Genomic DNA, 24,214 nt, shown 5'->3' on the forward strand with positions numbered 1-24,214 from the left:
GGTGTACGGCCAGTGTAGGAGATCGCTCCCCACACCATGATGCCGGGTGTTGGCCCTGTGTGCCTCGGTCGTATGCAGTCCTGATTGTGGCGCTCACCTGCACGGCGCCAATCACACATACGACCATCATTGGCACCAAGGCAGAAGCGACTCTCATCGCTGAAGACGACACGTCTCCATTCGTCCCTCCATTCACGCCTGTCGCGACATTACTGGAGGCGGGCTGCACGATGTTGGGGCGTGAGCGGAAGACGGCCTAACGGTGTGCGGGACCGTAGCCCAGCTTCATGGAGACGGTTGCGAATGGTCCTCGCCGATACCCCAGGAGCAACAGTGTCCCTAATTTGCTGGGAAGTGGCGGTGCGGTCCCCTACGGCACTGCGTAGGATCCTACGGTCTTGGCGTGCATCCGTGCGTCGCTGCGGTCCGGTCCCAGGTCGACGGGCACGTGCACCTTCCGCCGACCACTGGCGACAACATCGATGTACTGTGGAGACCTCACGCCCCACGTGTTGAGCAATTCGGCGGTACGTCCACCCGGCCTCCCGCATGCCCACTATACGCCCTCGCTCAAAGTCCGTCAACTTCACATACGGTTCACGTCCACGCTGTCGCGGCATGCTACCAGTGTTAAAGACTGCGATGGAGCTCCGTATGCCACGGCAAACTGGCTGACACTGACGGCTGCGCAGCTAGCGCCATTCGACGGCCAACACCGCGGTTCCTGGTGTGTCCGCTGTGCCGTGCGTGTGATCATTGCTTGTACAGCCCTCTCGCAGTGTCCGGAGCAAGTATGGTGGGTCTGACACACCGGTGTCAGTGTGTTCTTTTTTCCATTTCCAGGAGTGTATAATGGAAATTTTGTAACCAAAGCGTGCAGCGCAGCTCGTTAGCAGTTGTAACCTCCCCGCAAAATTTCTAATGACAATATTTAAATGTTAATGAGAATAGAACCATGTGTAACCTCCCCAGAGAATTTTGAATACTCTATGGACAATGACAATAAATGAGAAATAGCAATCTGAACCAAGTGTAAGCTCCCCACAAAAAAATGAAAGAGAATTCAATAAAAATGAAGTATCAGTGACAATGAAAACGCAAATAGACCGAAATGTCGATCTTAGGCCCTAATTAAACTCAAATTCTTACCTCAGTAAAACTGCATCTGCTCTTATTTTTCGCCATAGCTTGGAGGAAATGCATCGCAAAAATTCTTTGAACTTAAGTAATTTTTTTTCTTTAAGGAAATGCATGGGAAACTTTCTTTCAATTCAAATGATTGTTTTCTTAAAAAATTGCTTTGAGAACAAAATTATTATTGGGGCGATTCTTGAACAAATTATTTACAGTTAATATATTAATATACATTACATTATCATCTTGACCAGAGGGCCATGTCGACGCCCGCCGACTCCTCACACACAACTCCGACTGTCTCTCGCGCTCTACTAGCACTGACTGAGTGCAACTAGCAACTGCAACTACCGACTCCCTACAAGCAACTGAACTCTCGCGCGGTCAAGCGCAGACTAGCAACGATAAATAACTCTCTGGTCAGAGATTCTGTCATGCCTCGCCATCGCTGTACTAAATACATACGCGTTTCATAACCCTCCACTGGGGGGGGGGGGGGGGGGGGGCAAAAATTTGGCAGCGATGGTGAGTCATTTGGACTTGCCATGAGCAACAAATTTTTTCTTCATTAATTAACTATTACAATTTACAGAATATTCAGATGTAGTACATGAATTAAATGTGGTGCACATGCACCGAGTACAAAACATTTCAGACAATGACAATGAGTACAGAACATATGACATAAGTGCACAGTTACTGACGTTCAGCACAAAACATATTAACACATAAGTGTACATGCACTGAAAAACTCTTTAGCATTTTCATAACAAATAAACGCAATGGTAAAAAATCATGTTGACATGTGACATAAGTGCACATGCACTGCAGTTGAGAATATATCAGCAAATCACAAAATGTATTAATAAATAGCAAACGTGCACACGCACTGTAGTACAGAACATATCAGAAAACCACAAAATATATACGTAATGAGTACAAATGGCATAAAGTGCACACGCACTGAAAAACTCTCTAATATTTCTTTACGACAAATAAACCTAATGAGTACAAATCATATTGACAAATGACAAAAGTGCACACGCACTGTAGTGCTCTCTAGTATTTTTCTACAACAAAGAAACAAATGAAGGAGTGTAATAAAGTGCACATGCACTATAGAAGTCTTTAGTAATTTCAGGATAACTGATCTTATTAACAAATGAAAGGAAGTGCACAAGCACTGTATATGACTTTTTCATTTTACAAGAATTAGGGAAGGAATAGGAAGGATTGCATCATGGTTGTAGCACTTAGGTTGCACGCAGCTGCACTGAAAGTCCATATCTTTCCACAGAAATACAACACCAAGTGAGACAATTTGCAGTTCTTTTCCCAGAAGTATTTATCAGCGTATCCAAGCCACTGAAATGTCGTAGTAATATTCCCTGTTATCATTTTGGCAGTACATCAGGTACACCAAACAGTGGGACCATAATAACGTCTTCATCTCTCACGGTGGTGGACAGCATGTCGTGTCAACACCACGCTCTTACAGGGCACACCAACGTAGAATTAGTGTAAAAACCAAATATAGTGCTCCATGATCATGAGGATGGACAGGACAAATGGATATTGCAGTAATTCGGGGTAGTTAGCTCAGAAGGTGAAGGACATTAAGTCACATAGTAGTCTTCATTGAGAATTACAGTAGTAGTTTGCGGCATTCATAGCCCAGTTATTGAACATCTCTGTACAATGTATTTAGTATTACAGAATAATGTTCATAAAATTAACTGATTATAGCAATTATTGGCATCATGGGTAATCGTATTACAATAGACAGTGGCAATCCTTGGCCAGTTACAAAGCATATTTAGTATGACAGAATAATGTTCATAAAATTAATAGCATTAACATAATTCATTGAGTAATACTAATTATTGGCACTCATTGGCCAGCAAGTATTGAATAGTACAACATTTTTAATTATTGGCAGTCATTGGCCTGTTACAAAGCATCAAAACTCATCATTGAAAACAGGAGCTAATGAATGGTGTAGTATTAACGTAATTCATTTAGTTATACTAGTTATTGGCACACATTGTTCATCATTCAGGATTATTCAGAACTCTCTTAAATGGGTAGCATTATTTGGAACTGGTGATACATTTTTTTTTTGTTAGCAATGCATTGCTTTGGGTAATTATAAGGGAAAGCAAGAAGAGAAAAAGAAAAAAAATTGCTTCTGGGTTGTTCCTGTAAATGAAAAATGTGTAACGTCATTCGCCATGAGTCAGCTGTAGCAAGGTTATGAAACAAGGAAGTATATGTGATCACATTTATAAATGATAGACACAACTGGGTAAAAAAAATGCAAGTACTAGTACAGGTTTAATAAGTAACAGGTTTAGTAAGTATCATGAAAAGCTTCTCCTGAAAAAAAAAAAATACAAAATGGATTATTGAGCTGAAAGAAGAAACGCATACTATGCTGAAAAGTAGTGAACTTCGAATTAACAGGTAGTGAAATGTGTATAAAAATGTGTTCCATAGCTGTCCTTTCCAAAACTTTCAGTCATCATACCATACGATATAAAACATACTGTCAAAACAAACTGCAACAAATACTTAAATAACTACATAGCATAAATACATAAACTTCAACATCATCCTCATCTGTAAAGAAAAAACTTCATTATCCATCACTTCATTATCCATATTATCATAACTTCATTATTATCATCACCTGTAAAGAAAAACTTCATTATTCATAGTAGCATATTCTTCATCATTATTCATCAGCATTCATTATCATCTGCAAAAAAATCACTTCATTACTCATTACACAACTATTCCTTATCTCTATCATATTTCATCACTAAAACTAAGATGTGTAGTTCTGTCTGACAGCCTGCATCAATCGCCTGTATTCTGAAAGAAAAAATTAGTTAAGACTGCTATTCTACGATGTATAGTATATTCTTGTTAATGCTTGTTAATTCTGATCCATTTACTCTTCCTCACGAGGTTTGCATCTTCTTTCGATCATTCCGCAGTTGAAATTCCCATTTCTGTTTAATTTATTTCCTTTACACGTTATTTCTTTCTGAAAATGATGAACAAAGATTAATGTCTTGCATTTGCACCATATACTCACTAAATAATGACTGGTTTATGGTGACATAATTAAGCATACAGCATAACATGACAGAAAACGTAATATGTCAAAAGCATAGACAGTGTTCAAAGGCAAAAATGTACAGAGAATATCACAATGCAGCAGCAAAAAAAAAAAAAAAAAAAAAAAAAAAAAAAAAAAAAAAAATGTAAAAGAGTCACGATGTTGAGATATCATAGGGCAAAAAATGTCAAAGTCAACTGGTGTTTGCTATGTGTTAACCATTTCACAGTGCATACAAACAAAACATGAAAACAATCGTACATACATAAGAAAGACAAAATGTGTCGTTCGTTGTGTTCAGCTTGTATGTAGTGTAGTTAATAGAGGCGAGAATTAAAGACTTTAATGGAGAGAGAATTTGATAAAATTAATACGTCACTACATAGAATTGCATAATTATTCATAAAATACGTAAGTTTGTCGGGAAAAATATGCACGGTCTGATGTGTAACGACAAGAAGAGCGACCTGCTAACCTTACATTGCCGGGTACTTGCGAAGAAAAAATACAATAGTCATCAATAATTAGTCACGTGAATATAATTGTATCAGTGGTCATAAATGGCATCATAGCACGTTTAATCATAAAGTGGTTTCATTCAATAAAGGGTTTAATGTTCGACACATGGTGGTTGCCCTTACTTTTCCTGGTTCTCAAAGTTTCGACGTGTACAACATTGGGGTGAGGAATGCTGCGAATCCGATATGGACCTGCGTATAGAAGTTCAAATTTACTGCACTTACCTTTCATTCTGCTGGATAAATAGTGTGTACGTACTAATATCTTCTGTCCAATGTGAAAGTCACGGCGTGTACAAATCTGTTTTTGCTGTCTTCTTCGGCGCTCTGCGGCACGTTTGATGTAGTTTAGCGCAATGTTAATTATTTCATGGCGTCGTAATCGACGAGATGTAGGAAAGTGTGCTAATTCTTTAATTTTGTTAGGTGGTTCAGCATTTTTCAGTATAACAGACGGAGATAGCATAGTGGATTCATTTGGTATGGAATTAATTACATCTTGGAAGAAGAATATGTGTGTATCCCAATCAATATGTCTTTTGTGGCAGTATATTCTACACAGTTTACCAATTTCTTTCATTAATCGTTCACAAGGGTTCGAAGAAGCATGGTACCTGGATATATAGATCGGAGAAATGTTTCTAGCTCGTAACATGCGTGTCCATATAGCAGAACGAAATTGTGATCCATAATCGGAAATTACTCTCATCACATGCCCTACATGAAATAGAAAATGTTTTACAAATGCTTTCGAAACAGTTTTAGCAGTAGCTTTGCGTAACGGAGTGAAAGTAACAAATTTTGAAGTGAGTTCAACAGCGACAAAGATGTAGCAAAAACCTCTATTAGTTCTCGGAATTGCGGCCATATGTCTTAATTTAACAGGTATAATGGGATATAATGGAGGAATATGTGAAGTTGTGTCTGACTTAGCTTTCTGGCAAATGTTACATGACGCTAAAACTCGTCGTATACGTTTCTCCATGTTGGCAAAATAACAGTTCTGTCTCAGTATAAGAAAACGTTTTCTGGCTCCGTAATGTGCATAACTTGAATGAGTATACCATATTAATTTGTTAACCAGTTCGTCAGGAATGCATAATAACCATTTGTTGCTGTCAGGATGAGAGCGGCGAAACAGAATGTCATTGCGTACAGTGTAATGGTTTCTAATCGTAACATTATTCTTATTTTGTCAAAGGTGTTTAATTTCTTTCCACACATTGTCTTTACTTTGCTCTTGTGCTATGTCCTGTAATGACGATGAAATAAAATTTTAAAATGCAACTTGCTGAATGTACATGACGCTGAAATTTGCTTTGCAGAAGTTGGTTGCTACGTCTTGCTGATTGTTGCTGAGAGAACGCGATAGTGCGTCTGCTATAACATTTTGTGTGCCGGGAATGTGAACAATCGTAAAATTAAATTCCTGTAAATAAAGTTTCCATCTGCTTAATCTGTCATGAGTGAATTTAGCCGAAAGTAAGAATTGTATAGCTCTATGGTCTGTGTAGACGGTGGTATGTCTGCCATAAAGAAAGTGCCGAAATCTCGTAAAAGCCCATACAACACATAATGTTTCAAGTTCAGTAACGGAATAATTTCGTCCAGCAGGTGAGAGAATGCGACTTGCAAAGGCGATGTTTTTAATTACTGTAGAGCCATCTTCTTCAATTTCCTGAAAAATATGTACGCCTAAAGCGGTGTTAGAACTGTCGGTGGGAATGGAAAAATTTCTGGTAAGATGTGGGTGCGATAAAAGTGGAGCATTCAACAAGGCTTCTTTCAGGTTCATGAATTCAGAATGTGCTTGCTTATCCCGGGACCAAATAGCATTTTTACCTGTCAATTGGCATAATCTAGGTGTGTCTAAAGCAGAGTGATGAATAAATTTACGGAAAAAGTTAATTAAGCCCAAAAAACTGCGTAGTTGCTTCTTCGTCGTAGGAACAGTAATGTCACGTAGAGCTTGAAGTTTTTCCGGATCAGGCGCAATGCCTTCTGCTGAAATTACATGTCCAAGAAATTTTATAGAAGTTTTGCCAAAATGCGATTTACTGAGATTAACTGTGAGTCCCTGTGCATGAAAAGTTTGTAACAGACGTTCTAAAATCAGATTGTGTTCAGACCAGTTAGCTTCTGCAATAAGAATATCATCTACGTACGTCGTGATTCTGTCTTTAAGTTCTGTCGGAAGTATTGTATTCAAACCGAGAATAAAAGCTGCAGAAGAAATAGTTGAGCCGACTGGTAGTTTGCAAAATTGATAACAGTCGCCAAAACAGAGAAAAGCTGTATACTTTCTGCAATTCGGATGAAGTTGAATTTGCCAAAATCCCGATTTCAAATCTAGTGTGGAATAAACAGCCGTACCATGAAATTTCTGTAGTAGTTCCTCTAATGTCTGTGGTCGATCTGTTTCATTAATAATTATGTCTTAATGTGACGTGAATCAAGTACGAGGCGAAGTGAGCCATCTTTTTTCTTAACAATATGTAGCGGGTTTATGTACGGACTAGCTGCTGGTTCAATAATTCCTTGGTCGAGCATATCTTGCAATTCTTTTTTAACTTGTTCTCTGTGGATATATGGAATGGGATAATGTTTTGCTTTAAATGTGTCGTGCTGTTTGACTTGAAATTCATACATAAATCCGGACATAGTACCAGGAATGTTGTCAAAAACTGGAGCTTGCTGTAAAAGAATTTTGCGTAGTTGCGTGCGTTCGTCGTCTGTATTTGCACTGCTCTGTTTAACTTTATCAGAAATCATCTGTATTACGTCGTAGTCAGCTTCGTCTGGAGTGAGTGCTGAAATTGTAAAGCCAATTGCACATTTTCATCCTTCAACATTAAATAGGAATTTTGAAAATCAATAACTGCGTCGTGTTGTACCAGAAAATTCGTACCTAAAATAATGTCGGTCGTCAATAACGGAATAATCCAAAAATTTGCGTGAAATGTGTGACCTGCAATGCAAAATGACAAATGCGTCCGTAATTTAACGTCTACTCCTTTACTCGATACTGCTCCTTTTACTTTCGTTTTGCCTAATGGTAATGTAAGATAGGTATTCTCTTTGTTACACTCGTTGAAAGTCTCCTCATTTAAAACTGACATAGGTGATCCAGAATCGATTACTGCTGAAAATTTCTACGAACCAATTTTAATTTCGATGACAGGATGTGAAATGGTTTTTTGAACAACTGGTCTTTCCTGTAGAAGGGTGTCTCGGATGTCGTCGAAAGTAATAACATTTTCGTGAATAACATTCTGTGTACCTGAAGTATTGCTTACGTTGCTGGAAGATGCAACCTGTACAGTATCTAGTCAGATTCTATCTGACGTGTTGTTATTATCTGGAGGATGTTGTGGCATTTCTACTATTTGAACTGTTCTATTACTTCTTCCAGACGTATTACGCTCTGGATGATACCTACTGTCGGGTTCATTCACAAGAATATGTTGTTGTTGATCATTTTGTTGCTGGTAAGACCGACTGTTATTATACGTACGCTGATAATTTTGCTCATTATTTTTACGTCTGTCGTAATAGTCATTCCTATACGGTGCATTGCGATAGGAATTGAAATACTGTGTTTTCTGTACGTAGTTGTTTCTTTGCTGCCGTGCGTTACTATTTGTTGTACCAGGGACTATACGTCCACGCGGCGAAACATTAAAGTTAGGTTGACCTTGTGCATTACATTGTTGGTCAGGTATGCTAACCGGCTGGTTTTTTTGCTGTTGTTGTGAAAACCTCTATTGTTACTAAAATATGGTTCCTGCTGCCGATAATTTTGACGGTATTGATAATTGGAATTTTGTCTGTGATTAAAGTTTTGGTGGTTGTCATTCCTAAACCGTCTGTTACTTTTACTATTGAAATTACGTGGCTGATCGTAATTGCTGTATGTTTGTTGGCCTTGGTTGTTATACGAAAATTTTTTGTTTACGAACGAATAATCTGATTGCTGCACTTCTAAAAGCTGCAACAGATCTCTGAATGCTGAAATGTTTTCCTGCTGCTTACCCGTTAGAAGTGACACTCTTAATGACCTTGGTAATTTAGAAATGCATAATTGTATGAGTGCAGATTAGCTATAAGGTTCACTTAAATACTGGTTTTGTTGCACCATGTGCTCAAAAAATTGCATCACACTGGTAAAATTTGAGTTCTCATAATTTGGTAAGCTAATTAACTGATCTTTAATTCCGCGCTGTGTCGTCTTCGACCAATACGCTGACAGAAAAGCATTCTGAAATTCTTCTACTGAATAACATTGTCTCGCGATCGGTCTCATACGAGTTGCCGGTTCGCCTTCCAAAAAACTGCAAATAAATTCAAGTTTATGCGTTACAGGCCAAGTTGGTGGAAAAGCAAAGCTAAACTGTTGTATCCAGTCCAGTGGGTGAATCTGTGTTCTGTCATTTTTAAACACTTTAAATTTTCTCACTGATAGAAAATGTTTGTAATCAAAATTATCGTCTCTCTATGTTGGAACAGGTTCATGGTTGTAAGAGAATCTATTTGTCTGTGTCTGTTCGGAATCTAAGTCATGTACTCTCTGTTGATTACCTAAATTATACGCACTGCGTGAGTCTAACAAATGTTCACAAAGTGGCGTCTGTTGTGATGTGTTAAACGCTGAAACATTTTTTATCTGTGTTACCTCTTGCTGTAAATTTGACAATTTTCTACGCAACGTGTTATTAGATGAATCTATCTCATTAATTGTCTGCTGTAAATTTTGGAATTCTGGTGTTTGATTAAATGAAACTGGTGCAGTATCGTCTGATTTATTGTCATTAGTACTTTCGATAACATCAATACGACTGGCCAATTCATCATATTTTTCAGTCAGTATTTTTACCTGATCATCGGTTTAAGTGTCAGTGGCATTAATCTGTTTTTGCAACTTACGTGTAGTTTCGTTCAGTTTTTTAACGTCAGCTTTGACGACATCAGATTCCTGTGTTAGTTCCAATTGTTCGAGTCTGTCGGTCACTGTCTGAATATCTGCTGTGTGTGTATCTGTTTTTGATTTAAGATCATAAATTTCATCACGTAATTCCGCGTTCAACTGTTCGACGGTATTAATTTTGTCGGACACTGTAGCAATATTGTTGTCTACGTATGTTTTTGCTTTCGCAAATATTTTACGTTTGTTTTCTTGTCTCTGTGGAGTGATTGTTTCCATTACTTGACGTTTTACTTTATTTTGATCCTGAATAAATTTGTGGAAACGCGTATCACTGTTTTATATGTGGTGATTAAAACGTTCGTCAATCTGAGTGTTCTGTTGGTCGAATTTCGCGTCTATCTTAGCATCCATTGTACGCGAAAGTTCTACCGTCATTGCTTTAAACTCGTCGCGTAATTGTGTAGCTTTTTCAGAGCATTGTTTAGCGACTCCGCTAATTTCGTCTCTAAGTGTTTCTGTTGCAGCTGTTTGCATTTCCCTTAATTTCTGAGCAACAGACCTGATTTCTTCGCTACTTTTTCTTGAACAAGCCTCTATTTCCTCGCATAACTGTTCCTCGGTGTCATGACACTGTGCGGCAACGGCTCTAATTTGTTCACTAAGCTGCCTGGAATTGTTGTCTAATTTTTCATTTAACTGTTTGGAATTGTTGTCTAATTTTTCATTTAACTGTTTGGAATTGTTGTCTAATTTTTCATTTAAGTGTTGTTTGAGATTTTCGTTGTCTTGTTTGTTCTGTTCTCTAAGTTGTCTGAGATCTTCATTATTATTGTCTAGTTTTTCATTCTGTTGTTTGAAATTTTCATTAGGCTGTTTGAAATTTTCACTAAATTGTAGCAACATTGCCATAATTGGATCCAAGCCAAAATTAGCATTTCTATTATCTGTGCTGTTTGATGGTGTATCTGCAATTGTCACGTTTTGTGTATCCATTTGGATATTCTGTGACTCACAAAAAGGTCTACTTATCGAATCTCCACTGTGCGTCGCTATTTCGGAATTAAATGTATCCTTCGTACTTTCAATACACTGTCCATTTTCGTTAGAAAAATTTGTCTGTACGTTATTTGAATTTTTCAAACCGGGTGTGTTAAGCTGGGCAGCGCTCATTACAATAGGGCTCCCCGCGTCATCGATTGTCGTCAAATCAACAGAGGACATAACCGAGTTCGTTTGTTCATCATTAAGACAAAAATCATCATTAGTGGTTGGAACGCACTGATTGTCAGTGAACGCAGGATTGTCATCATTACACTGCGTGTCACAAGTACTATCAGTAAAGTTGTTTAAATCGGTAATTCCATTTATTATACCTCGCGATACACTATTCACAGTCTTTCGCGGCATTTTTACAATAGTCACAATTATTCACAAAAGAAATAAGCACAATGCAAAAGCAACACACAGATACAACAAAGCAACGAATTGCCGATGACCTGAGCAAAGAAAGTCACAAAATTAGTAAAAGCGTTGCGCCAAATGCTAATTATATTAAGTAAATAAGAGCAAATATCTGACTACTTTACAGAAGATTCTCTACGAAATACGATCCTGGACCGGGTGTCGCCATGTGTAACCTCCCCACAAAATTTCGAATGACAATATTTAAATGTTAATGAGAATAGAACCATGTGTAACCTCCCCAGAGAATTTTGAATACTTTATGGACAATGGCAATAAATGAGAAATAGCAATCTGAACCAAGTGTAAGCTCCCCACAAAAAAATGAAAGAGAATTCAATAAAAATGAAGTATCAGTGACAATGAAAACGCAAATAGACCGAAATGTCGATCTTAGGCCCTAATTAAACTCAAATTCTTACCTCAGTAAAACTGCATCTGCTCTTATTTTTCGCCATAGCTTGGAGGAAATGCATCGCAAAAATTCTTTGAACTTAAGTAAATTTTTCTCTTTAAGGAAATGCATGGGAAACTTTCTTTCAATTCAAATGATTGTTTTCTTAAAAAATTGCTTTGAGAACAAAATTATTATTGGGGCGATTCTTGAACAAATTATTTACAGTTAATATATTAATATACATTACATTATCATATGAGCGCAATGCTGCTTCATTACCTTATTTAAAAAATATACCTCGTCCTGAATCTTGACCAGAGGGCCATGTCGACGCCCGCCGACTCCTCACACACAACTCCGACTGTCTCTCGCGCTCTACTAGCACTGACTGAGTGCAACTAGCAACTGCAACTACCGACTCCCTACAAGCAACTGAACTCTCGCGCGGTCAAGCGCAGACTAGCAACGATAAATAACTCTCTGGTCAGAGATTCTGTCATGCCTCGCCATCGCTGTACTAAATACATACGCGTTTCACAGTAGGTCCTCTGTCTCGAGGTCACTGAGAAAGTGCTTATTCATACCAAAGTCGACTCTTGCGTTACGTGCAACCGAAAGTCGGTGTTACCTACCAAAAAAAAGACGCACGTGTTTATAGAGTTTAAAGAGTTTCCTGCATCAGAAATATCGATACGGACACTGTGTCTTTGCCTCAACTGGTACTTCATCTGCTGGAGGCCGGCCTGGTACTGTAAGAGTAGTGAAAGTTAGTGTTGTAGTTAACGTTTGCTCTTGTACACACAGGCACTTTCAAAGTACATTAAACGCTGTAGGTGGGTACTGGGCGATAGTGGACACAGGTACAGCATGTGATTATCTGCAGCCTCCCACAAATTCTAGGATGTATTTGCGAGAAGAGGCAGGAATGAAACCGAAAACTTTCCTGTCAAACACCATGGCCGCGGACTGTAATGGGTCGTGTCAATAGGATTCGCTGCTTCTTATTCCTATTATTTGAATACGGCATGTTCAAAACGCTTTAATGTATAATCTCAGAATGTTCTGCATTCACAAATGTGTCGTTTTTAACAGCCTGTCCTTTTCCTGACGCGTTCGGATAGCCGAGGACGTTAACATGCCGCTTCTGTGATTCGGGGAGGCCCGCCGGCCCCGAATTCAATATACCAGGCGGATCAACTACGAGAATCGGCGCGCTGACGTTCCTAGATGTGATCTTCAGGCGGTTTCCCACATCCGACTAGGTGAACACCAACCCTTCAGCCCGTTTACACGATTCACAAACATTTGGAAAAACGTTCTGACACTTTCGCACAGGAAAACACTAGACAGAGGTGATGCACAAAATACCGTCCCAGGAGGGGATGGTGGCGAGGAGTGGGGAAAGGGGGGGGGGGTGAGGGGTCGAAGATGTGGCGATTGGAAGAGCACCTATTACTGCCGAATCAAAATTAACACCCCGGCTTCTCGAAGATATGGTAAAAGTTCAGGAAAAAGAACTGTCTGGCTTTTTTACATTGTGAGCCTAACAAAGCGGCGTGAGTCGGAAAGCCCTTTCCCTTCCTCATCGATTAAGCACTTCTTCTGTGCGGGGCGAGTATCCGTCACTGATCAGTAGGTGTGACGCTAAGGCCTTTTTTGTTTGTAATGATGATAATGAGACAGAGAAGGTGACGATCGATGGGCACAAGAGAAAGAGTGCGCCTAGCTTGATTGAGTGGTCCTTACCGGTAGCATGACATGCATTCTAAACTGAGTGTGGAGAGACGAGGTCCAGATCTCAACATCACCACCTATTCTCCTTTTTCCGCTAAATATTGGCGGTGATAGTTTCTCCCACCACTAGGATTCAAATCAGGGACTCTATAGTCAAGAGCCACGCATTGGCTAGGAACACGGAATAAGCTATATTTTTACAGTGAAACTGAAATTCTATCTTTTTTACTAAAAGCATTTTAATTGTGGATTGCTTTTACGTAAAAAAAAATTGCACTGTGATGTAGTTTGTAGGTAGGCAGTTTCAATAGGCTACTGCGTTTTTGCTGGAAGCCACGAAACGCTGTTTACTTGAAGACAATGAGCACGAAGTTCGGTTTCTCTGTCGCTATAAATCTACAGACAATGGGCAGACAGTGGAAAACACCACCGGTACTATCGAGTTACATATTTTCTGACAGTCGTTTCCTCATTTTTCTTGGGCAGCGTGACAAGTGTAATCACCGTATCGTAGTCCTTACCGTGTGGTTACCGGCTCTAACAAGGCGCAGCGGTTCGAGCAACATTAGAATGGCACGATAAGGAAACTGGGCAGCTAATGTAAAACGAGGACCGTTAGACAAAATTTACAGGTTCTTATCCCGAAGCTCGGAACTGGAGCGAGATAGCAGATGCGGACGAAAAAACATGGCGCTTGGGGCTAATTATGTTTATCAGCCGCTCTTAATTATTCTGGAAAAGTTTGTGGGTGATCACACTCATAAATGGAAAAACAAAGAAAACTGACTGCACGAATGGTAGCGACGTTCGAGGAATTGACTGTTTACCATGAAAAAGTTTTGAAATAAAGAGATAATGTCATCTTCGTGACCTGCTAGTACGCATAATAATTTAATGCCCAACGTGATACCATGAGAAACATGACACTAAAAAAGGGGCTGATACAATACGCGATCAAAATCGTCGATTGGTCTGGTACTGGAGAGCTTGTGAGTTATACATGGTTTCCTCCACACTCGTACTAACAAACGTTGGGCTAGTTCATCGTGTCCACAAAAAACAAAACACTACATGAGAAACAAAGCACCAGGTTATGCACACGTCTCTTCACCCTTGAAGAAACTAGCAATTTTGACGACAAGACTTAAAACAGAAAATAAGAAAATCATGGTCTGATGATTGTTCATCGTTAGGAGGCAGATATTACGAGTAAGAAAATGAAGGAAACCTGGGAATGTCGTCCTTACAGTATAGACTATACTAATGTTAGCCTGGCTCATATGGAAACCTGGACTCTGCAACTGAGTGTTAAATTAATATTCAGAATTAAGTGTCTAATAGTGCGAATCTGTAGTTCGCATGTTTCAACTGCCACTACTGATCAGCTTTATGCAAATCGCAACGCCTTCAAAAACCACATATGAGATTTTCATATTCTCTCGTTCGTCACGCGAAAAAAATGAACGTCGAAACATCGTGTTGGGAAGACTCGGACCTCCGGCAGTACACCCGATTCTACGAAATGTGAACAGAACCTATTTGCAGGAAATTTAACTATGTTAAATTGTGTACTAGACTTCGTTTTCGCAGGAGATCACGGTTTCCGAGTTATTCTAGAAAAACACTTTTGATCGTTACCTCTGTACGTTTTTCCTGAATAATTCGGAAACTACGGCCTCTAGCTGAAACGTATCTCATTACAAAATTTAACTACATTAAATTTCCTATAAAAAGTTCTTGTTCATTTCGTTCTGTAGGACTAACAGAAACCCCAGTGGTAGGGACTGCTGAATCACCATGTATTTACTTACAGAGATGAAAGCGCGTTTCGAATTTAGACTTATTGGGTAGATGTTATTCTGAACTGACATTCATTAACTATCTTTCACCGCAAACTGCAGTTTGCTATTGATTATTAGTGTAAAATTTGCAACAGCTTGTATATGTTTGAACTGGACGTCTTTCTTTCAGTTTCCCTATTTTTTAACTAGCAAGGTATATCTTTTTGGTTTTACGTACTGTTTAATATGTAATACCGACATCTAGGGGCGTGAAATGTGGTTTAGTTACCAGACTCGGCAGAAGTGATGCTACACTATCCGCCATGGAATCTTGATATGAGTTTTCGGTGGTTTTCCTGAATAGTTCCCGGAAAATGATGAGATGATTCCTTTAAAAAGTACACTGCCAATCCATTCCACCATTTTTATCCACTCCTAAGTAATATTCCGTGTGTAAGAACATCGATGTCCACACGACGTTAAACCCAAATCTTCATAACCACCTGTTTCTATAACGGGTTGCAGATATACAATTGCAGACTACGTTAATTAGGATGTCAGTAATCATCGATGACTGGGAGATTTCCTGCATTGTAATGTTTCCATTAAGTGAGGTTCAACAGCTGTAAAGTATTTTATAAAATGTATTTTAACCATCACCGGTTTCGGTAGATGACTAAGAATGCTAGCAGTCATATCTCATGTCAAATAGACAGACATTTGACGTGAGACATGACTGTCAGTAATTTAAGAAAAATTATGTCCGATGTTTGCACAATTTCACTGCATAATTTCGATAATGCTCAGCTTCAAAGGAATATGCGATACCTTTAACTAAGATTAATAACCAAAACCGGTAGATGATTAATGGGACAAGTAAACGTTGATGATTAAAACGCGTTTTATAAAATACCTTAAGGCTGTTGAAACTCACCTTATGAAAACATTACAATGCAGGAAATCTACCAGTCGTCAAAGGTTACTGAAATTTAAGGGACTGACTTTGTTTGGAGAGAGTAGTTTCGGTTTTTGATTGTAGTACATTATTCCAAATACCCCACGATCTGTCCAGAGGAAACATATATGGGACAATAAACAATGAATTTTTTATCTTCCTGTTATTATTACACGTAAGTTACCCAATTTTCAACATGTCTCTCTACTATTAAGTTAGATTACCGTTTGGGTAGGAGCACAAGTACACACTAAAACGCTCCTATAACATTGAGGGTACTCACATGATTTTCAATTTACTATTGACTCGCCAAGATAGAAGAGGCATACAACTCATCCGCAACATTTTTGTACAGTATTTTGTAGCAGCTTTTAAATAACTTTCATTTTATTTTGTTATTGTGATCGCTGAAATGTTGGTGAAGGTCAGTAAGAGTGTCCTTTTCTTGGTGAATAGCGTCCCTGTGTGAGAGTGACTGTTTTTTGCTACCCAAGTCACATTAGGCCGCGAGAGAATCCAGGGCGGAAATCTCTCTACGCGCGTCATTTAGTCCTTAAATTCCCTTCCTGAAGATTACGGGAGCACTGCCGCTCGCCCATCGCTCTGCCCACAAGTTTTCAACTCATGTAGTAACTGACTCTCGAGACTACTCCACGCATTCCACATACTTACACTTTGTAGCTGTAATCGATAATTTGTAGTGTTTACTGTGCTGCGGGTGGACAAAACTTTCAGTATTAAAAAAAGAACACCTTGCGTAAACAGTGAAAATAAGTTCCTTCTCCAGTGTGAGGACAGCGGAAAGCTGGCCGAAGTGGTTAAGCGATTATAGGCGCTTCAGTCTGGAACCGCGCGACCGCTATGGTCGCAGGTTCGAATCCTGCCTCGGGCATGGATGTGTGTGACGTCCTTAGGTTAGTTAGTTTTAAGTAGTTCTAAGTTCTAGGGGAGTGATGACCTCAGATGTTAAGTCCCATAGTGCCTAGAGCCATTTGAACCATTTGAACAGCGGAAAAATATGTAGCACGTAAGATATGTAATTTAAACTTCTTTCCGGACCTGCATAATCCTTTTTTAGAAAAAGAGGCTGGCGAATGCTACTACTTAACCAGAGATTAATTCGAGAAATAGTTTCAAATCCATTGCAAAGACCCAGGGAAACAAAAATGATGTGTTGGGAATAGAAGCAACTGAAACATCAGATTTAGTGTATCCGTCTTTCTATCCTTCTCCCACCGAACTTTCTCTCCGCCTCTGGTTACAGCGAGCAGATCAGAACTGAAAGATATTTTTCTTAAACACGGTGTTGTATAGAAAAGAAACACAGACTGCGGGAAAAATCACAGGAGAAAAGATCTGAGTTGTTAGATCGGTCACGCCGCTACAGATATTCAATGTCTGAGATAAACAATTACATAAACATGTTTCTTAGTGCTAGAAAAACTCGTTTGTTATAGAAATTTTTGCTTTTCTGCTCCAGGTTCGTAAATAGGACGAATTTTTCTGATTTTCTACGTCTGTTTCTTCCGCAGGACTGATGAGTAATGCCTAATACTCAATTGTTTGCTTAGGTCTTTGTTAATTCTCAGTTCACATTGTAAGGTAAATATGCCATCTATCCTGTTTAAACAGCTATTCTTTTTTTTCAATTTTTCTGTCACAGGTACTATGTAGTTTCAGAATTGGTATCTCTTGCGCTTTTATTCCTAGTGGTATTCTATCTCTTTCATTCCACTGCTTATTCTGTTGGCGAAGGGGTAAGACATGGACTGTGGTCAAGGCCCTTCTTGCCATCTAGATTAAGGATTCCCGAGGTTTCATTAAATCGATTAGTATTATCTGTAAATAGCGTGCACAAATGAAATGTGTGAAAGGCGTCATGGACCACCAAAACCTGCTGTAATGTTTAATTTTTTTCTGACAGTCGGTCAAGCTACGATCTTCAAGTCACGGATACCATCACATAAGGTTAAAGGAAGGTTCCTTGAAGTTAAATACCTCATTATTACCAGCCTCAGCATCTGTCACTTTTACGTGAAACCATTATCATACATAATTTTCATCGTCACTATGTGGACTTAGTGAAGCACAGATACATCGTAGCAGTTTCGGTGGGCCGTGATGACATTCTTTAATTCGATTAAGGAAAATGCCTGACTGGATACTTTCAGAATTACACTTTCGATTCTCTTCCTAATCCTTTCCAAATGTGTGATGTTGATTCGTTTCTAATCATGTCTGACAGAAAACGATCTTTAAGGCTTCTTCGTTTTTAAATGCTCGCACTTGGTTTTTGTCTCTGTAATTTCCAGAATTATTTTCTAATCTGCAAACTATAGCCGATAAATTGTGGTCGATTCCAAATTTGTAACTTAAAATCTGGTCTTACTACTATGTAATATACTGAAACGTTCCTGTGTCTCCAGATCTCTTCCATGTATACAGCCTTCTCTCATTATTCTTAGACAAAGAATTACCGTTCATTAAATCACGCTTTATGCAAAGTTCTACAGGGAAGATTACTCTTTCATTCATTTTTACCAGTCGATGTTCTCGTATTATTTTTCATTGTCCTCTTTTTCTGCTATCAAATTGCCTCATCAGACATTCTTTCTTCGTCATCTGCGGAGCTAGTCGGCATGTAAACTTGTACAGTACTGGCAGGTGTTAACTTCGTGTCTACGTTGACTGCGATAATGCGTTCACTATAAGTGCGGGAATGGTTGGGCGAGAAATGAGAGGACGTAAACGCATGCATAACTAGGGGAAAGACAGAGTCACCTGCAGGAAAATTATAGAGAGTTTTGGAGAATGAAGAAGCAGCTGTATGAATATCGAGAGCTCATACTGCAAGCCAGTACCAAGAAAAGAAAGGAAAATTGAAATGTGGAAGGAACGTATCGAAGAGCCATACAAAGAAAAGGAACTTGAAGGCAGTATTATAGGAAGGAAAGAGGACGTAGGTAGAGTTGGGAGATTTGGTACTGCGAATAGATCTCGACAGGGCACTGAGAGGTGTTGATTCGAAAACAGGCCTTTGGAGTAGGTGACGTCGCCTCAGAATTAGGAGAAACAGCCGTGATTGCTGAAGTCCTATCAGTCCTTTTTTGCACGTATTGCTTTCTTCGCATATCCTGCGGAGAATCCTCTCATTTCTTACATGAATTTTCAGCACCCTTCTGTAACATCACGTCTCAAATGCTTCGTTTCTCTTCTTTCCCAGCTTTCCTACACTCCTCGCCCACACAGCGCTGTGCTCTAGACGTACATTATCAGGAATTTCCTCCTAAAACTGAAGCCCGTGTATTTTTCTACAAGACTTCTTTTTGGGAGGCCAGCCCGCTTTGCCCGTGTTAGTCTATCCTTCTCGATTCGTCTACTCATCATCTCAAGTCACTGCTGAGCGTCGTGACCCCACGAGGCAAGCGTCATCATCCTCGACGGTTAGCAGCTTCTCTTACAGACGGAGACCACAAATCTTCTTGCTTTGATCGATCCACCCGCTCGCTGCTCTTCCCCTCAATCTCCTGCCTTCCGTTTTTTTTTTTTTTTTTTTTTTTAGATTTTCTCCATCTCTTCTCGCAATATCGCCAAAGAACTGAAGAATTTTTGGTTGATACTAGAAGAAGGGGTCTGGAGATACTGAGTTGCTCAATAATTGTTATCCGTCTTCACAGATATGTTCTTCTTTCAGTCCATTTTATGTGCAGCATCCTGCACCAGCACCAAGGCTGAAATGCATTGATGCGCCGTTTGCCTCTGACTTTCAGGGTCCATATTTCGCAACCATAAAAGAAGACACAAAACACGTTTGGGAACAAGATGGACTTTTGTTGTGTTTGTTATGTTCTGCCAGATCTTGGTGACCTTCTTCATAGCCATTCGACCTAGTGTAATCCGTCTTCTTATCCATCCACATAGCTTCCCACGTCACAGATGGTTGACCCAAGGTAAATAAAAGATTGCTCAGCTTCCAGTCCCTTTAATCGACGGTGAATTGAATCTGTACTCCTAGATCAGTTATCCTGAGTTTGATCTTGCTGAGGCTGAGGTCCAATCCACATAATAGACTAATGACCTTTACTTTTATTACTAGCACAGCAAGTTCATCTTCGCTGATGGCTAAAATCACGGTGTCATCAGCAAACTGTAGGTTGTTAATAGTTTTACCACCAATTGAGATGCCTTTAATCCAACCATGAAGGGCATTCCTAATGATATGTTTTGCTTACACGTACATTTTGGGGGATACACTTAAGAAATCAAATGTGGCAGCACCTGTCTTCACAGCCGCGGGGAGATTATTGTATAGGCTTTGATCAGTGATGTCAAATGTTCTCGAACACCGAACTCTGCAAGCACCTGCCACAACTTTTCCCCGACAACACTGTCAAAGGCTTTCCTGTAGTTTAGGAAGAAGACGAAGACAAGAACACAGATCACTCGCGACTTCTCGATTATTTGTCGCATATTTGGAGTCTGTTCACGAGTTCCTTTTCCTTCAACAATACCGGCTTGTTCTGACATAAGTGAGGTCGAATCTATGACTTTAAATGGTTCAAATGGCTCTGAGTACTGTGGGACTTAACTGTTGAGGTCATCAGTCCCCTATATCTTACAACTACTTAAACCTAACTTACCTAAGGACGTCACACACATCCATGCCCGAGGCAGGATTCGAACCTGCGACCGTAGCGGTCGCTCGGTTCCAGACTGTAGCGCCTAGAACTGCTCGGCCACCCCGGCCGCCCTATATGACTTTAAACGCTGATTCAAGATGTGGAGCAAAATTTTGCTTCCATGGGATATGAGACCTATAGTTCGGTAGTTGGAGCAGTTCGTAATTGACCCTTCTACATGGTCTCAAATCATGGTGTAAAGTTGATCGCTCATTTCAGTTGTGCTATATCTTATTAGTTTCTTTCTTTTATTTACTTGTCGTCCATGTTCTATATATACAACATGTCGGTGCGACATTGCTGTTTGAAACATAAAAATGACAAGCCCACGAACGTCACGTTCGAATAAAGTGTTTACGATGCGCAGTAATATTCACGTGTAGCGTTTTGTTCAGTTCGGTAATGCGTATGTACCTCGGGATTCTTCTAATAGTCTCGCGTACCGCGAGAGCTGTTGCGGGTGTGAGTTTCACTGCACTATTCAATGAGATTTATTGTCATTACCAGCATGTTGCCGCAGAGTATGGGGGCGCAGATCGGCGCACATTCTGCACGATAAGCACGTGAGGAACGACGTACCCCAGACACGCACTATCTCCCGCTGTACGGACACGTTAGTGCACTTAAGAACAACGGTTTGAAAGGGGGAAACAGTGCACTAGAGAGAGAGACAGAGAGAGAGACAAAGAGAGAGAGAGAGAGAGAGAGAGAGAGGGGCGGGAGAGGGGAGGCTACAGGCTGCAGGGGGATATCTACGAGCGGGGCGGCGTGCTCGGGCTATGCCGGCGTGTGATTACGACGCCCTTCCCCGAACAGCGAAGTGAAATTTAGCGCCCCTGCGGAGAGAAGCACTGCCCCACGTATTGGAATTTACTGTTCCAGACCGCCAGTTAGGCCCGTCCGGGACTATCACCAGATCCGTATTACTCCGAGTCTACGGCCAAGACGAATGGCTAGTAATAGCCCCATGGTTTCCAGTCGTATTTCTACTTTATTTTCCACCGTGTCGGAGTTTTTCTCTTTTCCCCTTTTTTTGTTCTCGTCCCCTTTGTGTTTTGCCCTTTATGGCCTTTCTATTTTGGACGCTCAGCTCGAAAGTGCCCTGTCGTAACACTGCGCGGTCCTTCCTTAATAGAGTGGCTACTACGCTAGTCTGCCTTATCCGCGACCTTTCAAATGCTGTCTGTCCGTTGATGTCCTTAGCTCGTTTCGTTGAGTCTGATCGACAAGAGAGTGACAGAAGTAGGAGCCATCGTGGACGTTGTTTCAGTTTGCAACCTGTTTACAAATAACCTATGTGAACCCTCAATGACGAAGGCACAGTGGCACATTAAACTAGTGTGCATGACATTCAGAGCCATTTGGAGATAAACTTATAAAGATTCGTACTCTCCACCGACCGCGGTGGCCACGTGGCTCCAGGTGCTGCAATCCGGAACCGCGCGACTGCTACGGTCGCAGGTTCGAATCCTGCCTCGGGCAGGGATGTGTGTGATGTCATTAGGTTAGTTAGGTTTAAGTAGTTCTAAGTTCTAGAGGACTGATGACCTCAGATGTTAAGTCCCATAGTGCTCAGAGCCATTTGAGCCATTTCGTACTCTCCGTCACCCACAAATCTACCTCTGTCCAAATTTTTACACGCAGATTTAGTAAATTAGATAGGTTCGTAAGTTGGTTTGATAAAAGGAAATAAAACGTGAAAATGTTGAACATTCACATGACGAACCAACGATTGCATCCCCTCCCTTCAGCCGTGCTACATCCAGTGAAATAGGCAGAGTCCTGGAAAGACGAGGTATTAGACCTATTTTCCGACCAGCTAAGAAGATAAAGGAGATGCTACGTCCTCTTAAGATCAGTCTCGGCCTCAGGTTTCCTGGGATTTATAACACCCTGAGTGCGGAAGCAATTACATCGGTCAGTCCATCCGCACTATTTCCGACCGCTGTGCAGAACGTCACCTAACTGTCATAGTACTTGCCTTGGATCTTGATGCAGTTTGGAGTTCTTGTGATGGTCTGGATAGATGTCTGCCTATTGCACATTACGACCCTCTTCAACTGTCGCCGGTCTCTGTCAGTCAACTGACGAGGTCGGTCTGTACACTTTTGTTCTGCATGTGTCCCTTCACGTTTCCACTTCAATATCACGTCGGAAACAGTGGATCTAAACATCCATAGGTCCACTGTTTTAGGATAATAGAAATCTCTCGTACAGACGTATGCCACAAGTGTCACCCAATCACCTGACCGCATTCGAAGTCCGTGAGATCCGCGGAGCGCCCCACTCTGCTCTCTCACGATGTCTAATGACTACTAAGGTCGGTGATATGGAGTACCTGGCAGTAGGTGGCAGCACAATGCACCTAATATGAAAAACGTATGTTTTTGGGAGTGTCGGGATACTTTTGATCACACAGTGTATATAATGTCTGTGCGTTTGAAGAACTCCCATTCTCTTAACCTATTTTCCTACTGTTTTGACTACTGAAGTATCGGTTGAAGCGGCGCTGTAATACTTCTGTACAATCTTTTTAGACAACGGTGAGTTTAATTTTTCTCAGTCCTTAGCTTGGCAGGCAGCATATCAGGTTCCCCGCAGCGAGCGTGGTGATGCAGTGATTGAGACACTGGACACGCATTCGGGAGGAATATGATTCATAGCACGTCTGACCATTTATATGTAGGCTTCCGCTCATTTTCCTACATCGATTACGGAAAATCGCGAATTGTTGTCATTGAAACGACACAGCTGATATCCTCGTCACCCTTCCGAGCTTTTGCTATGTCTCCACTGACCTTGTCGTCGACGGTACCTTAATCGCTGATACTCTTCTCTTTTTTTCCTCCACATTTTCCTTAATTCGGGACAGTTCGCAGTACGTTACAGCTTTTCGCTCTTGTTTTATCTGATGTACTGAAATATTGGCTTCCTCGTGGATTCTTTCGTGGCTTACTATCACATTCATTAGTATCTGTTTGAGGACAGTCCTCCTTAACGATCTGTTCTCTCCGATAGAGGGGTCTGTACAGAGCTGACTAACACCACAGCAGTGAACGCAGAGGCTGCTGCAGTGGAAACTGGAGGCAGAGTCCCGTAATGCAATCTCGCGTGCACACACCTCCTCTCGCTGGGCCTGGATAAGAGCAGAATTATTGTTTGGGCAGCAGATGGCGCCGCCAGATAGAAGCAGCACATGGCGGTAATGAAGGGGCAGCCCCCTCCCCTCTCCAGCCGCCCTATACAACACTCCCTGTCTCCGCAGCTGAAGTCACGCCGCTACAGGCGCAGTCAGATTGGCATCTCGCGGCTGCCACGGAAAGGACTCCCCTGTCACAACCCGCCTCTGTTGCTAAGAGCACCAGTCGTATCAAGCGACTCACGAGTGACATTGCCCATTCCGATACACTTCGAATATGTTGAAGTCTAGGTGAAAATACGAGGGCTATCCACAAAGTACATTACGTTTTGGAATTAAAAATAAATAAAGTATTGGAATTTTTTTTA

The sequence above is a fragment of the Schistocerca piceifrons genome, chromosome 1 (genome assembly GCF_021461385.2).
Source record: "Schistocerca piceifrons isolate TAMUIC-IGC-003096 chromosome 1, iqSchPice1.1, whole genome shotgun sequence".
Lineage (NCBI taxonomy): Eukaryota > Metazoa > Arthropoda > Insecta > Orthoptera > Acrididae > Schistocerca > Schistocerca piceifrons.